The 16,360-nt window shown below is 37.4% G+C and overlaps 1 protein-coding gene and 1 non-coding gene across 4 annotated transcripts in view; both read left to right on the plus strand.

Moving 5' to 3' along the window:
• The window catches only part of LOC113515712 (prominin-like protein), a 94,373-nt gene that overhangs the window by 18,244 nt on the left and 59,769 nt on the right, over positions 1-16,360 (plus strand). The window lies entirely within an intron of this gene.
• Positions 12,278-12,349, plus strand: Trnae-uuc (transfer RNA glutamic acid (anticodon UUC)). The gene has a single exon. It is a non-coding gene; the product is annotated as a tRNA-Glu (tRNA).

The following is a 16,360-nucleotide window of genomic DNA, read 5'->3' on the forward strand; positions in this document are numbered from 1 at the left end:
ATACTTTATACAAAGGATGGAAATTTGGTGAACAATATTTCTCTTTGCTGCTCTCGAGATATATTCATATTTAGTAATTAGTTGTCTAATGTTCAATTTGGTATGAATAAATAAGACGCGGGCATTAAGTCGAGCAAGTAACAAAGATTTAAATTTTTGCAACTTCTGTATAAGTACATGGGTATTTAGTCTCATTTATGAATAAGCAAGTAATGCATATACGGAACAGTACAGCCAACAACAATGATAAGAAGTGGCAAAGGGAACGTTGAATCATAATTCTTCAGCCGTTCAATATTTCCCTGCTCATATAATTGCGTCTGCTTGTGTGCGTCAAACAGAAACATGAACTAATAAAGCAGACCGTAGCTAGGGTTGCCTACGAATGCATTGCCAACGGTGCGTCGGACGGAAATTTCAGAAACCATTTTAATGAAATCGAAACCACCTCGGAAAAAATTACATGTGAAAATATATAGAGACCTTAGTCCTCAGCAATGGCAACTCATGGGGTATCATGGACGAAACAGTATACTTTGTTATGTCCATGGTAGTGTTCATGTCTGTGGACAATGGTTGACACTTTACATCAAGAGGGCTATCAGCTTATTTGCCATTTTAGTTGAATAAAAGAAAAAACAAATACTGTCCGATTTGTCCCATTTACACTGCGTTGAGACGTTGCATTTCATCTTTGCAATTTATCATTAATGTGTCGTAGGGAGTGTTCTGAGAAGTTTTTCGGATTGATACTTGCTGCTGAATTTCACCATTGTACAACCCGCCACAAACTAAAGTTGTATCCCAACAATCTGGATAAGTGGCGGTCTTTCATCGTGTGTGTTTTAAGGTCCTTTCTTCCACGCACAATCACGCTTTGGCATCAACTCCCACCAGCAACATTTCCAAACCGATACGACATTGTAAACTTTAAGAAAAAAGCATATTACTTTTTAAAAGGCCGGGAGTACGCCTGCAATTTCTCTGTTGTTGCAAGTGCTCACAGGCGGCGGTAGTCCCTTGTCATCAGGTAATCCGCATGCTCGTTTGCATGCCTCATATACCTCATACCTCCTAATACAGGGGGTATTAAAAAAAACATTGTATTCATTAATTTATTTAGAAGAGTAGCTCTTTAGTTATCGGGAATAGGAATAACTTTCGCCTATAGGTCGTTGTCACCACATTCAATCAGGTGCGTCATCAGCTATCGTTAATTTCGTTTATGCAATTTGGTATGGCTGTTTGCTTTTCAATTGCATAAAAAGATAATGCGATTAACGTGTGAAGCTAAGATTTCTTTTTTAATTCATCGCCTATCGGACAAATCTGAGGGAATCCGTACCCAAGCAGTCCTATTTTTTTTTAATGGGTGATAATGTAATGGCAACCCCACCCGCGCTATCGGTATACACCGGCGGGGCACCAGTGAAGGATGATAGGTGACGATGAAAGCAGGTCAGTTAGCCCATCGTGACGAATTTAACAAGAATTGTTCACGGTGGTTTCCAGGGGGAACCACGTGGAGGTCGACCTGATAGGGCATATTGCTAACAATGGGGCTGTCAAACTCCGTTGTTAACAATCCCTTTCCTCCTAGCAGCCCTAGTCGTACGTATTCTTATCTATAAGTTCGTCGGGTCTCTATATAAAAGGCAAGTTGAACTGTCCATCTGTGCGTACTGCGTGTGGTATTTAGTGTCGACACGTGTGCGGTGTGACATATCAGTGTCGGTGGCTCGTTTGTTTGTTTATTTGTCCACCTTGTCTAGGTGTTAATAATATCTTCTAACCGTCTGGTGATTGTCAGTTCAATTCTCATATAGTACAAACATTGCATGTTGATGATTATGTACAAATTATTTGTCCAGTATCCATTGTACAAACTGATTTTCACCACCATACAAACTGCCACAAACTAAAGTTCCATCCCAACCATCTAGAACAGTGGCGGTCCTCCACCGTGCGTTTTTCAAAGCACTTTCTTCCACGCACAACCACTCTTTGGAATCAACTGCCAGCAGCAGTTTTTCTGAACCGATACGACAACATAATCTTTATTAAAAGGCCGGCAGCACACCTGCAATGCCTCTGGTGTTGTGGGTGATCATGGGCGGCGGTATCAGTCACCATCAGGTGAGCTGCATGCTCGTTTGACTCCTGTGTTCCTCATATAAAATAAACATTTTATATTGATGAATAGTTTTTATTTATTTATTTATTCATTAGTACAAATATGTGTACATGGCAGACTTAATGCTAAAAGCATTCTCTCCCAGTCAACCATAGGGAAGTGTTAGAATACTCGAATGCGGTACTACTAATTATTGATATACATACATACTAAAATTACATATATAAACGAATAAATATATATGAATAACAAATATACTTACACATATATGACATATACTATATTATACACGATATTGGGAATAATATAAAGCACTTACTGTTCGGATAAAGTAAAAAAGTGAGCGTGAACGTTTTTTTTGAAAGACGGTTTAGTCGGTAGTCTCTTAATGGCATCAGGAAGCGCGTTCCAGAGTCGTGAAGAATGTAGGAGAAAAGAGTTCTTTGAATATGTATATTGTTATTGGCTTGTGTGCTATGAGTATCTACAAATTGGTTGTCCAGTACTCTACTTAGTGTTGGATTTGAGCCCATTATTAATGGTAATCCGTAAGTGTAAATCAAGCCAACAAATAGTCCAGGCGCGGTTTCCATTATATTTTCAATCCATAAAAAATACATATACAAAAATACCAACAGTTTTACGAGTAATTTAATTTCCTACGTGATACATACACAAACAAACATATTTTATTATTAGTACAGATAGATACAGTACGTAAGTATTGTGAACTTTATGGTCTCCTGTTAATGCCCGTCATAAAATTATATTGAAAGGCTGGTGCTTATTAGCTAAGGGTCGATTCACATCGACGGAGACAAAGAATGGCACAATGAAATGTGTGCGCTAAATGTAAATGTTAATACCACACTTATGACATGGCGCCGCATTGTCCCAAATTAAGCAGAGCTGGGGGGAAAGGGATTGTTAGTAATGGAGACTAAGAATCTCATTGCTAGCAATATACCCAACCAGGTCGACCTCCTCGCGGTTCCCCCTGGAAACTATTATGATTAATTCCTGATGAATTCATCATGGTGGGCTACCTGGCCTGTTTTCATTCTCATCTATCACCCTTTACTGGTGCTCCGCCAGCGTATCCCGTTAGCGTAGGCAGGGTTACCATACCATTTTCACCCATCAAAAAAAAAAAATTAAGCAGAGCTTGGACTATGGAATATTAATATTTTTTAATTGAAATAGACTTGTTTATAATTTTTTTTAAATATCGTTCTTTTCAAATAAAAAAAAAATTATAATGTAAATATAAGCAATATAAATTGTTGTAATTTTTTTTTGTGGAGAAGGATCCCGTACCACGGACTATAAAGAAGTGTTACTTTTTTTTTATATACCACTGAGGTGGCAAACAAGCATACGGCCCACCTGATGGCAAGTGGTTACCGTAGCCTATGAACACCTGCAATACCAGAGGTATTACGCGTGCGTTGCCGACCCTGAAGAAACCTGTTGTTGTTGTTACTGCTGCACAATTAAGATCGTCAAGCTATTACTATACAAGACCCGTTAATTAGGTTTCTCCTTCATAAGGAAGTACAAGTGCTCTTTATACAGATAATTCCAAATGCCATAAAGTTTCAACGATCATCAACGTTGACGTCATTCACTTCCACGCTGTCGTGTACATGGATAAATCAAACTGGTCTTACATTGAACTTATCGCAATTTAGGGCCTAATCGAAAATTGAAATTTGGATTTTACAATTGTGCTGTGAAGTCTATTATGGTATTTAAAAGGGCAGGTTTAAATTATAGTTTTTCAAATTTATTTTTTCACAATCAATAGAGTTTACTTCCTTGTTAGTTCCATATAATTTTAACACGATTGATTTCGCTGTTTTTGTTTTGTGGAAAGAGCTTTTAAATTATTTACTGGTTTTATAAAATTGCGTTAGATATGAATGCGGCCTTATTGTATATACATACACGTAATACATTAATATGTAAAGACGCGAATCAATTAGGGCTGTAAGTGCACCTCAAGTAATGAAACCCAAGATTTACTTCGGCCGACAGTTGAGGCGGTGATAAATATTAATTAGCTCGGTAGCCGATTACAATTTATAAGTAGAGCAATACTATAATTTTAAACTACGGACGTTAAACTTGTTATTTATTTATTTATTTTTTAGATAATTTGGATCCATTTTTGTTAGTAAGTGTACTTAAAAACTATGTTAATACTTAATCACTAATAATGATCTAGTCCTCTCGGCGAGCATTCTCACGAGAGGACTATCCAATTTATTAACAAACATGTTCAGGATACTGTTGCTATTCCCGCGTATTCGACGTAAAAACGAAGCTGTCTTTTTACGCCAGACTAATATACTGTAATGCAAAAAATGAACAATTATCTCTACGGGAAAATTATTTTTATCCTACAAGGACGGCGTACGATCCGGCCGATAGTAAGCGGTCACCGCCAGCCCATGAACGCTTAAAACTAAAAGGCATCGGTTGCGCGTCGCCGACTCTTATAACAGGATGCTTATGAGTCACAGTGGCCATATTATTCCTTTCAAATCGGAACACAGTACAAGAGTAAGCTGTTTGGCAGCATTAGAGTTCTCATGCCAAAATATTACTGAACGAAAGAACAATGTTTCGTAAAGGGAAGTGATTCCCAAACGATTTTATATACTCTTAGTCATCCTGTTATGTATTTCATTTTTGACGTTCTCTAAATACATGATCATTATATCAGATTATTTGTCCACAACTGAAAAATAGGCCTGCCCATAGACAGTTTCTCTTTGGTGGGTTTTTGCCAGTAGTTACCACGTTAGGCAGGCGGACTGGCAATAGTTTAGCTTTTGGTGAATACATGCATTTCAGAAATTAAAACTAGACTTTAAAATTTAAACTTTTGGAGCTTTAATGGACCAAAAAGTCCGAAATAAAATGTATTACTATTATTAAATGCTTACATTCAAATAACGTATAGAATTTCGAGCTACAATCGAGTAAAAGTAGCTGTAAGTATACAGCAATTAGAATGAAAATATGTTCCAATTGTATTGGATAATATAAAGTGCATTGTTCAAACACTGCTCAAGATGTTCACTTGTTGTACTTCATTTTATAATCGTTTGTTTGAGAACCTCCGGGGGTCGCCTCGTCGGCGGATGTTTGTCCGCTGCCGCGCCGGTGCGCTGATTGTTCCGCGCCCTACCTTCACACTGGGATTGTGGCGCTGCAACGTCGAGCGGCTGTCCCATCCCACGGCCGTGCCTATTGTTTCATCTCTAGTGATAGTGCATTGTTCTCGAATAATGATATTTTATTTTATATTCATATTTTATCTGATTAAAATAGTTAATCAGTAAAGTTTCTTAATTTTTTTTATATACAATAAAATTAAAATTTAATTAAATTTTCCATATTTTAAGGCCGACAACACACCGGCAATTTCTCTGATGTTCCAGAAGGTGTCTATGAGCGATGGTTATCACTTACCAGCAGATAAGCCGAATGCTCGTTTGCCCTTTATGTTATAACGTAAATAAGAAATATTAAATCTACTTCGGAAAGATTTAATTTTTTTGCGCCGTAGAAAATATAAGGTCTCAGTTTAAATGGACCATAATCAAATATATTTTACATTTTATTTATAATTTTGTTATTTTCTGCATTTGTTATGGTAAATATTAGAAATATTTCGCTTAAAGCATATGAGTGAAATACGGTGAGTTTAGATAAAATTTTGCGTATTCTACTAGGTTATCATAACATCGCGGCAGTTTGTTTATGTGACAACGATCGCAATTCATGGCCAAAGCCACTGATAAGATATTTGCGTGTTACTGTAGTTGTTAGCGCTAACACAGATGCAGCAGCGACGTCACGAAGGCCGCCCCTCGCCCCACTCCCTCGGCCCGCTGTGTCGCCATCACTGATAACAATGGTAATGCTACTATCGGCTCATGCTCGCCTGGTACTTTTTCAGGAGGCACGTCGTGGAAAGCGTTTTTCAGTGCGACGTGTTTCACGTAAAACAAGATGACGCTGCCCAGATTGCGTAGCTGATTACGTCACTAGGTCGAGCTACGTTAACTTCCCAAACATATTTTGATACGATATACATTGCAATGTATAGTATTTTTGTAAGTTGATTTGGAACATTGCCAAATGTCGTTGAAAGTGCTTCCTCCTTCTGTCCATAGTGAAAATAGTTTATGCCTATCTAATTATCGTGACAATATCGCTTGTTCCAAATTATTTACGTTGCGTGTAACAACGCGGCTTAGCAGTTAGCGCAATGCCAGTTAATAACCACATGCCGAGTTGCACTACCCCCCCGGTTACCTTATGCACATAATATATCGCAACGAGTGCTGAATCGTCGACCAATTGTCCTGTTCGGAAGTGAACGGCTATGTTGTGGTTGCGATTCAGCGAATAACTCTCTATTGCTGTGCACCAGATTCTTAGCCCTGTGCCAAATACCGGCGGCTCTATTCGTGTGGACAAGAGGGCGGCGTGTCCCGCATTCATGGAATTGGGTCGCACCTGCACTGCGGCGCCCGTGCCCGAAGCCATAGCCCGGCACTCGACCTCTTTCGTAATCGGTGCATTGCGTTTAGTGCGCTCTTCCTGCCTCCTTTGACGACGGGCTGCCTTTGATTGTCACACGTTCGCCTTTTTCATTCCTGGAAATTCATATAGAGCGCTCATTTTATGTCGAAGTACGGGAGGACTTGTTAGCAGTGTAGCGAAATACAGTGAAGTTTCAGTATTCAGCATAACTATACGAACTGTTAACGGTCGAGTCTTGCAGCTGTGCTTACAATGTACCCACTTATTTGATTAAAACTTGCTGTCGTTACAGTTGTGTGCCGCATTGTAGTATATTTTGTCTGTACAATATTGACATATTATTAGCATTGTTGATTTTGTGACCTTAGTGGCAGTTAGAAAATGGTTACTTTAGCCTTGATGTGTGCATCATTGTATAGCTGAGCAATTATTCTCATTGGTTTTTTTTATTGTAATCTATCAAAAAACGTTACGTAATATTTTTATTTTAATAGATTGACCATATTTTCAGTTTATTAAGTACTAGTTTTATCTCGTAGCTTTGTTCACGTGAAATTAGGATAAAAACAATGTCATGGGATAATGTAGGACTCTGGCCACTGGAAAGGTTATTTAGGAACAATTACCTAAAGTTTTACATTTAGGGTTTATGAGTAATTGCATGTGTTCGCGATTTCGTTTGTATGACCAGGGTAAAAAGTAGTATGAGTCTCTTCATCCCAAGTACTATGTATCAGTATGCCAAATTTCTTTTTATGCAAAATCGTTAGATTTAGCCGTTGTAGTACTCGCTTTCATATTTATAATAATACTGCTAAAGATGATACGCAATCTAGTGCATTTTACTCCACTTTATATGTCGGCGTGCGAATTTATATTTCGCACATGTATATTAGCAGTAATTTATACTCTAATCTGCAATGTGTCCGGACCGAAGGGGAGCTCGAAGGCCGAATCAATTGATTCCGTCGATGTTAGCGCACCATACACAGGTCCCGCTGCTCTGCATTGTGTTAGCGAGTCGCTGCTCATATTCACATAGCGTCGTTACCATTGTGTCTACAGTCTGTTTTCTAAATACATTATAAGCTGATACCTAGAACAGTGAAAGACGAGTCGCTATACGCAGTAGTATTGGTTCCACTGCATTTATATATGATGCATGTACGATTACTGCTAAGAATTGCTAAGTTTCTACCTTAATGTTATCTCTAAACAAATGTTGCAAAATTTATTTTGCTTCCGAAGTATTTGATCGGAGCTTAGCATCTCAAGAATTTACTTTAGTAACGTTCCAATGACTTGCTGAATTGAAGTCTACGAAGAATATGTAACAAGTGAACTCATAAGAATATAATGAGTTATTTTATTTTATGTCCATTAGTACTCAGCCCACCCCTGGACAAGAGGCAAACGATTCCAACAACGAAATCGTTATCGCAAGCAAGTTCATGAGTTGGAATGAGACATCGGATATTGTTATCTTATTCTATCTTACAGACTCGCTAGTGATGAGGATTTTATCGACGGATTCGCGTGCCTAGAGGGCTAGAACTTGAAACCACATTTTGATACTCCTACTACAAATGGAATGGCTAGCAACCGTTAGTGGGATGGATGTCTTAATTACTGTCACAAGAGACAGGACACCAGTGTCAATTTATAATAATTTGTTTGTTAAATTAACTAGCACTACTCTGTTTTAATTCGTGAAACTTAGCAATAGTGCATTTCTTTTTAAGTTTGCATGTGCCATTTTGCCTACCAGATATGAGTTGTCTCGTTTATAAGGCTTTATATAGTTGATTCTTTGTCAACCAGAGGGATGTTTGTGCAACAGCGACCGCTATAAACGCGTATGGGCCATAGCGCTTGTTGGTTTGTTATAATTTAGGTCAAAGTGATGTTCCCTCCCATCGCGATGTCTCCAGTTTGTGCAACCGATCGAGCCGCGCAGCTGCGCCCGTCCGGGTCCGCTCAAGTGGGTCGCTCACTTGCACAACTCATGCGCACACTCACTCGCACACACATATTTAGCTATTTATCTAGTATTGACAACCAGTTAATGAAGTAACAGAGACCTAAATTGAATTTGTGATTAAATCTCTTAAGAAATCTATTGTTGGGCCCACGTGAATACGTCTGTTTTATCGTGGATATAGGCTATGGAATTAATTAAACAATTATTATTATTATAAACTATTTTCTCGTACGTCGTGAGAACTCGGTTCATTGAGGGAATCAATCTTATTGACTTATGATTGAACTGAGTATACGGTCTTTTATTTATATCTCATTATATATATATTTTAGATATATATATATATATATATATATATATATATATATATATATATATATATATATATATATATATATATATATATATATATACTTATCCATAGTAATTATTAGGCTTTATAACAAAAAGTAAACATTAGTTGCAATCGATTGAATTTCGACAATATCTATGTATTTATTTTTTCGTAATTCTTAGCTGATATCATTCTTGTAAATGTGGATACAAAATTATCTATAGAATACTTACCTCTTGATATAAAATCCTTTAAATCTAATTGTACACAATTGAAACTGCGTTTAACAGATATTAAGTACTTTGCTGGCATTTAGATAATTTTGAAATTGCCTTTATTGTTTAATTACAGTTTTTAATTTTTGATAAGCTCCACCGCTCGTGTCTTTAGTGTCAATGGGCTACGGTAGTTGTTATCATTTGAGCTGCAATCTCGTCTTCTATCCTTAAAAGAATCGAACGATCCAAACTCGGTCTTGTATTAATACGATTTTCGTGTCTGCTTTTGATATATTCTGATCAAAAACTAAACTTGGAATATGGAACTATAGAAACTGGTTCTACTTGGTAATTAAGATTTTGCATAATTATTTATTCGTCGTTTCGAATATTTTGCAATTTGGCTTGGAGCCCATAAACTCGGATATTGGAAGTCTGTTAAAATTTTAATTATTTGTAGTTAACAACGTTACTTTTAATATCTATTTGTACTTTGTAATCATACCGTTGTGGGTTTTCGAAGAAAATACTGTTTATTGTATAAATTAGCTGTTTCTAAAGGACTTTTTCAAAAGGAGTTTCTGTATTAAGGGTCTCGATTCGTCTATATATACTTGTTTGCGTTAGGACGTTGCCAGTTCTCTGCCAGGTTTCCGCGTTAAACCCATAATCATATTGTCACGGTTGATGAAACTGTTTTGTTTTAAAACAAAATTTACTTCTTATATACAGAATTCGCGTTCTAAGCCACAATATTTTGAATCTGTGAAACATCGCGTCATTCAAATGTACGTTTTATTAGTTTTAAAATAAGCAAATCGACATTACTGGTCAATGTTGTTATTATCTCGATCGAAGTCGCTTTTTGTTTTCTTAGTGTAAAATGTACTTATTACGCTGGTACTGAACAATGACTTCATATCTGCATTAATAGTTGTCTATTGGAACCCATTATCGCTCACGTTCCTCTTATTTATGAGAATATTTTAAAGTTTTATCTTCCTAAGTCCATCCTGTTTAGGGTGCGAGTTGATAAGTCAGCTAGTCGGGACGTATTTTTTAATACGTACAGAGGGCGGAGGCGGTAGTCATTAGACAAAGCATATTTCGTAACGTTGCAGGGCCGCATTGTCTGCTGATTATCTGCCGAAGTGCGATCAAAGCGGTCACCGGAGCATCTGCGCTGAAAGCTATCTGGTTCATTGGGTTACATTTAAAGCCAACTACAGTTACGCCACGGTCATTCTCCTGCTCTCTTATGACTCATGCTCTTATCTCCATACGAGCGATAAGAGACTATAACGTGTGAGCCGTGCGGCCCATAGTCGTGTGTCAGCGGCTTTCAGTATTGTGTCATAGCAAAAACTCGACTGGCCGTTGCCTAGCGCTCACTCTCAATGCAGGCCTTGAGTTCGATTATGGAATTTATTGAAAGTTTTTGTTCAAGTCGTAATCCTGCGATTCGTATGAAGGAATGTTATCTTATAACGACATGGAATTGGCGAGATGAGCCTGATATATTGTTTTATACTACTTGGAGTATGGTATCTTTCTTTTATTTGCCAATCTTGAGGGCTAAGATGTTCTGTCTCCTCGCCATGTAACTTCATTGCTGCATTTCATCCTTTGAACTTTGAGCTGAGCTAACACAACTATGCGTGTACTTGCATACAACTTTTGCACAAAGTTTTACTTAGTACATTGTAAAGATTGCAGCGCTCTCGTATGGATCATTATAAGGGGCTGGAGTGACTGAGTGAACTGAATAATAATGTTTTATAACGTGGAAATATAGTGTTATATTACTAATATAGTAAAATTGTAACCTGATGATGTCTGTCTGTACATGGCAGATATTTATGAGATAATGCACAAATTACTGCACCAAATTGAATGCAGTTTCTAAGTTTTGTTTCAGGTTTTAAGGCCTAACTTAATATCTGGTATATACATTCATCTTGATACACGATCTAAAAGTAGTATATTTTCTTGAGTTTTCTTTTTCTGAAATCCATGCCAATATAGTAGCGGGCAAATAGCTAGTTTTCAATAAATTAATATTAAAGACTAGCTGTTCCCCTCGACTTCGTCCACGTTTCTGTCGTTTTTCGTAAAATAAGTAGCCTATGTCCTTCCTCACGGTTCGGTGGTTTTGATGTAACAGACACATTTCCCTTCACTGCTTTACTCCTATTGATCGTAGCGTAATGAAAAGTAAAAATACTATAACCTGCAAAAGAGTATGGAGAATAATTGTACCAAGTTTCGTTAACATCCGTCGAGTAGTTTTTGTTACTATAACGAACATACAGACAGACAAACAAAAATTTTATTGACCCCCTGATAGTTATTTTGGAAATATATTTCATGTACAGAATTTACCTCTCTACAGATTTATTATAAGTATATATTGCGTATTTGTAATTGTTTATATTTAAAATAAGTTTACTATTGTAATCTTTTGGAGGAAACAATAAAGAGTATTTATCTATCTATTCCCTGATGCAATAGCCATTTTGCCACTATAAATAAAAGTTTGTTCGTACAAGTGTCTACGAGGGCTCTCCCTGTATTAACCTATATAAATAGTAGAACGATCGAAGCAACCCTTGCCACAGGCGCTCGATGCACAGTAAGCGCGCATCTATTGTATACTTTCACCCCAATGATTTACCACTACGCCCACCTAACTCTCAGGGTCGTAAACAGGTGTTCTCTCGAATTAGAAGCTAGGAAGAATTTGTTTTAAATAAATAAATAGCCCAATCAAATTATTATTTTATTAAAAAATAATTCCAATTGGGTGTATCTATCGCCTTTGTTTTTGTTATCTGTGAGTGAATACGTGATCGTCATATAAATGGAATTACTTCTAAATTTCATCCGTTGATTTATTGATATTTATCATTTTTATTACCTGTAAGCATTTATAATATTAATTGTTCTTGCAATGATTTTAGTAATAAAATGTATTTACAACCATCTATATAATTTCAACGATAAACACCAATAACACTCTTATGTTCCCTACTTTTAAAGCTTCCAATGTCTCCCATATGGTCTAGTGGCTAGGATACCTGGCTTTCACCCAGGAGGCTCGGGTTCGATTCCCGGTATGGGAAGTATTTTTTTTTATAAATTTTTTGACAATTTTAGAGAGCTTACTCCAATTATTTTAATTTATTTAAATTGTGTTCGTAGGCGTATTATGGGTAATTGATAGTAGTGGATTTAATCATTATAATCTGATTGAATCTCACGGTCGGCTGAACATCTGAAAGGAACGGAGTGATCGATAAACGGGTCTATTTTCTCACATTATTAATTTATAAGGACTGCGATTGGGCAATAGTTCAAGGCTTAGTATCATTTGTGGTTACGTCTACAAGATGGAGAACATTGCGGTATCCATTTGTAGCCAGCGCAGACGATGGATATTTTGTTCGCGGACACAATTTCCCTTTGTGTAAGTGTCGTGTACGTACATGCACAATTTGTGTGAGTTCAATAAAACATCAATGTCGTTTTAAGGGTTTATGACCAAATTAAAATTAGCGCTGACTAGTGGCTCTAGGATAAACCATGACAAATGACAAACATAGGATAGTCCATGGTACTGCTCATGTCTATAGGCGACGGTTACCACTTTCCATCAGGTGGGCCGTCAGCTTGTTTGCCATTCTAAGTTGTATAGAAAAAAAATAAACATAATTTGTTTGTAGAAAATCCATCATGTTCGCAGTGCAGCACCATTGAAGTAATGACGACTACTGTAATGCGATGGCAGAAGCACATAGCTTTGCGTGAATGAGGTCTCGTATATGATGCTCATTTGGACCGATTGTAAAACAGTCTTATTGTCACAATAAATTATTAACTTTGCGTTGTTGGGCACGACTTTCTCTCCATAAGAGCAGGTTACTAGTCTATAATTTTGTCACAGTTCAAGTTGTTGTTTTTTGTCACATCAAAATCTAGCTACTTGTTATAAAAACAAGTTGTGAGTCACCCTCGTAATCATCACGTGAGTTCGTTCAGTGAGAACAATATAGAAAGCGGTTGCCATTTTGATGGTTGAAAATGGTATAGTAACCTCGCCTGCGCTACCAGGATACGCTGGCGGAGCACCAGTGAAGGGTGATAGATGAGAATGAAAACAGGCCAGTTAGCCCATCATGATGAATTCATCAGGAATTAACCATGATAGTTTCCAGGGAGAACCGCGAGGAGGTCGACCTGGTTGGGTATACTGCTAGCAATGGGATTCTCAGTCTCCATTTCCTTTCCCCCCAGCGAATTGCTTGCCATTTGTGCTCGCCGTCACTTGTCGGACGGTGGGGGGAAGACATTGTTAGTAATGGGGTCTAGCTTCCCCACTGCTAGCAATACAGGGTGTATTGTTAGCAGTGGTCAGGTCGACTACCTCGCGGTAGTTTTCCACACAGTAGGTACGTTGTTGATCAAGGTAGACACAAAATAGAAGTTCGTTGTACAGTTGTATAATAATATGGGTTTATTAAGGTTTTTTTTTTTTAATTAATTCGCTATTAAATTCCTTACTTCCGTATTTATAAACGTGAAAGTGAATTTGTTTGTTAGCGCTTCAATGGTTTAACCGATCGTCAATATATTTCGCGTACGCGTAGGTTTTGGTGTGGTGAACGACATTGGATACTTTCTGTCTCGGCCAAACAATATATCCCGCTTTCGCAATGTGCAGATGAAGTCGCGGGCACAGATAGTTTGAAATAGAGACAAATATAAGAGAAATTACATCGAATAGACAGAAATGATATGATGGCCTATTCAGTGTTGTCAATTGTTGATTTCATTCTATTCGACGGCAACGCATGGGGGGGGGGGTATCATGGGCGAAACAGTATACTCTGTTATGTCCATGGTATTTTTTTTAATGAGTGAAAATGGTATAGTAACCCCACCTGCGATAACGGGATACGCTGGCGGAGTACCAGTGAAGGGTGATAGATGAGAATGAAAACAGGCCAGTTAGCCCATCATGATAAATTCATCAGGAATTAACCATGATAGTTTCCAGGGAGAACCGCGAGGAGATCGATCTGGTTGGGTATATTGCTAGCAATGGGATTCTCAGTCTCCATTACTAACAATCCCTTTTCCCCCATGTCCATGGTATTGCTCATGTCTATAAGCTACGGTTACCACTTTCCATCAGGTGGGCCGTCAGCTTGTTTGCCATTCTAAGTTGTATAAAAAAAAAATCGATTGCTTTAAAATCAGCCTGCATATCTTCCTGTATGACTAAAATTGCCAACGTTGAAGGATAAGTATGATATAACGTCAAATCATGTGTTTTTGTATAATGGTGTTGTAATGTTTATTAAATTACCCATTTGACCACGACCTTGCCGAATTCGTTTCATTCGCAGTTTCAAGGAATGTTCTCTGAATGAGCAGCAACGACGCGGCTGTGGAAATGGCATCTTGTCTGTCATATAACAGTAATAATTACTAATTATTATTATTTTTTATTATTTCAGCCGTTAACTGTCCACTGCTGAATATGAGCCTTCCCCATAAGAGTTTTCCAGTAGTTGCTATGCTTAGCAGACGGGTTGGTAATCGCAGTTAGGCTTTTAAAGATGTTTTAAGAGGGAGGCTACTGTCTATTCCTCTGCCATTGAGTTCCCTTAGTCGCCTCTTATGACACCTACGGGATAGGAACGGGTGGCCCATTCTATGCCGGGGTGCACATGGCGATAATTATTAATGCTATTACTTATCTCTGACCATATTTTACCGACTTTAAAAAAAGATGGTTATATATTTATATTTTACACGCAACGCCCAAGAGAGCGTTAGCGAATGTCAGACATACTTTTGGAGAGATACTTTTACATTTAAAAATTTATCCCAAGACTTTAGTCTTAGTGGGCTCTAAATAATGATGCTAATATACTATCCCACTAAATTATTTATTGAACAAATTCCATAGTCTCTAGAAACAAGATGATTTTTAATACTTCTTTTCCTTAATGTTTTGCGGTGGAAATATCGATTTTCTAAATATAACATGAAGTACAATACATGCGTAATATTGTACTACATTTTATATATTTGGAAATATGTTTTGTACTCGTGATGAACATCTTTATTTAGTACCCATATGAATGTCATGTTTTAAATTTTCCTTCCTTACTAATGTTATAAATAAAAATATTGTTTTCTCAGCTTAATCAATCGTCTTGTGGCATACGCGTCTCTAATATGGGGCAGTGATAAGGACTTTATTAAATATTCAGAAATATTTATCCTAGTTATGCGGACGATGTTGTAGCCACAGCTAGTCAATGGCCAATACTCACCATCAGTAGTACTTGAGATAAACGGTTGCCTTATATGCTCAAACCCAAGGAAGTATGGGGGGAAGGGATTGTAAGTAATTGGGATCTGTAACTCTATTGTAAATAATATACCCTTTCAGGTTGATTTTCACGTGGTCAACTCTTGTAAACTATCGTGGTTAGTGAAGTAGTCATGATGGACTAATTGACATGATTTCATCCTCGTCTATCATTCAATACTGGTGTCCCGCCAGCTTCAACCGATAGCGCAAACCCCAAAGTATGATAGCGAGGCTTCCATTTCTTCCGCCCTTAGACATGAAGTTCTTTTATCGATGAAAAAAGAAAGTACACGTTTTAAGTCGCTGTATGTATTTGCAAACGAGAGTAAATTTATTCGATAGATATATGTAGATATATTATGTCTTCGCGCACCTTCGAGCACGTAAAGTCTCCTATGTTAGCCCAATAATTCAGTGTAAGCACCGGCGAGGTCACGTGCGACGCCGTAAGTTCTCGTCTCTCAGGGGTGTTCTTACAGCTTCGCACACATTTCACGGTGCCGATATTTTTATACACCTACGTATACAAAGTATCCTCATTGTATACGTTGACTTAACGTGCAGATTTCTAATTTGATGTAAAAATCGAAACTCCCAGAAGTTTATCAGTAGCGACTTGCAAAAGGGAAATTAATTATGGTAAATTAAGTTTAATTATATGTACATTTTATTTGCTCATTTTTTTTCTCGTTTGTTGTTTATATTGTATTTTTTACATTGCACTGAATAAAATATTTTTCTTTCTTTC

The sequence above is a fragment of the Galleria mellonella genome, unplaced genomic scaffold (assembly GCF_026898425.1).
Source record: "Galleria mellonella isolate WM207_F2 unplaced genomic scaffold, CSIRO_AGI_GalMel_v1 utg116, whole genome shotgun sequence".
Classification (NCBI taxonomy): domain Eukaryota; kingdom Metazoa; phylum Arthropoda; class Insecta; order Lepidoptera; family Pyralidae; genus Galleria; species Galleria mellonella.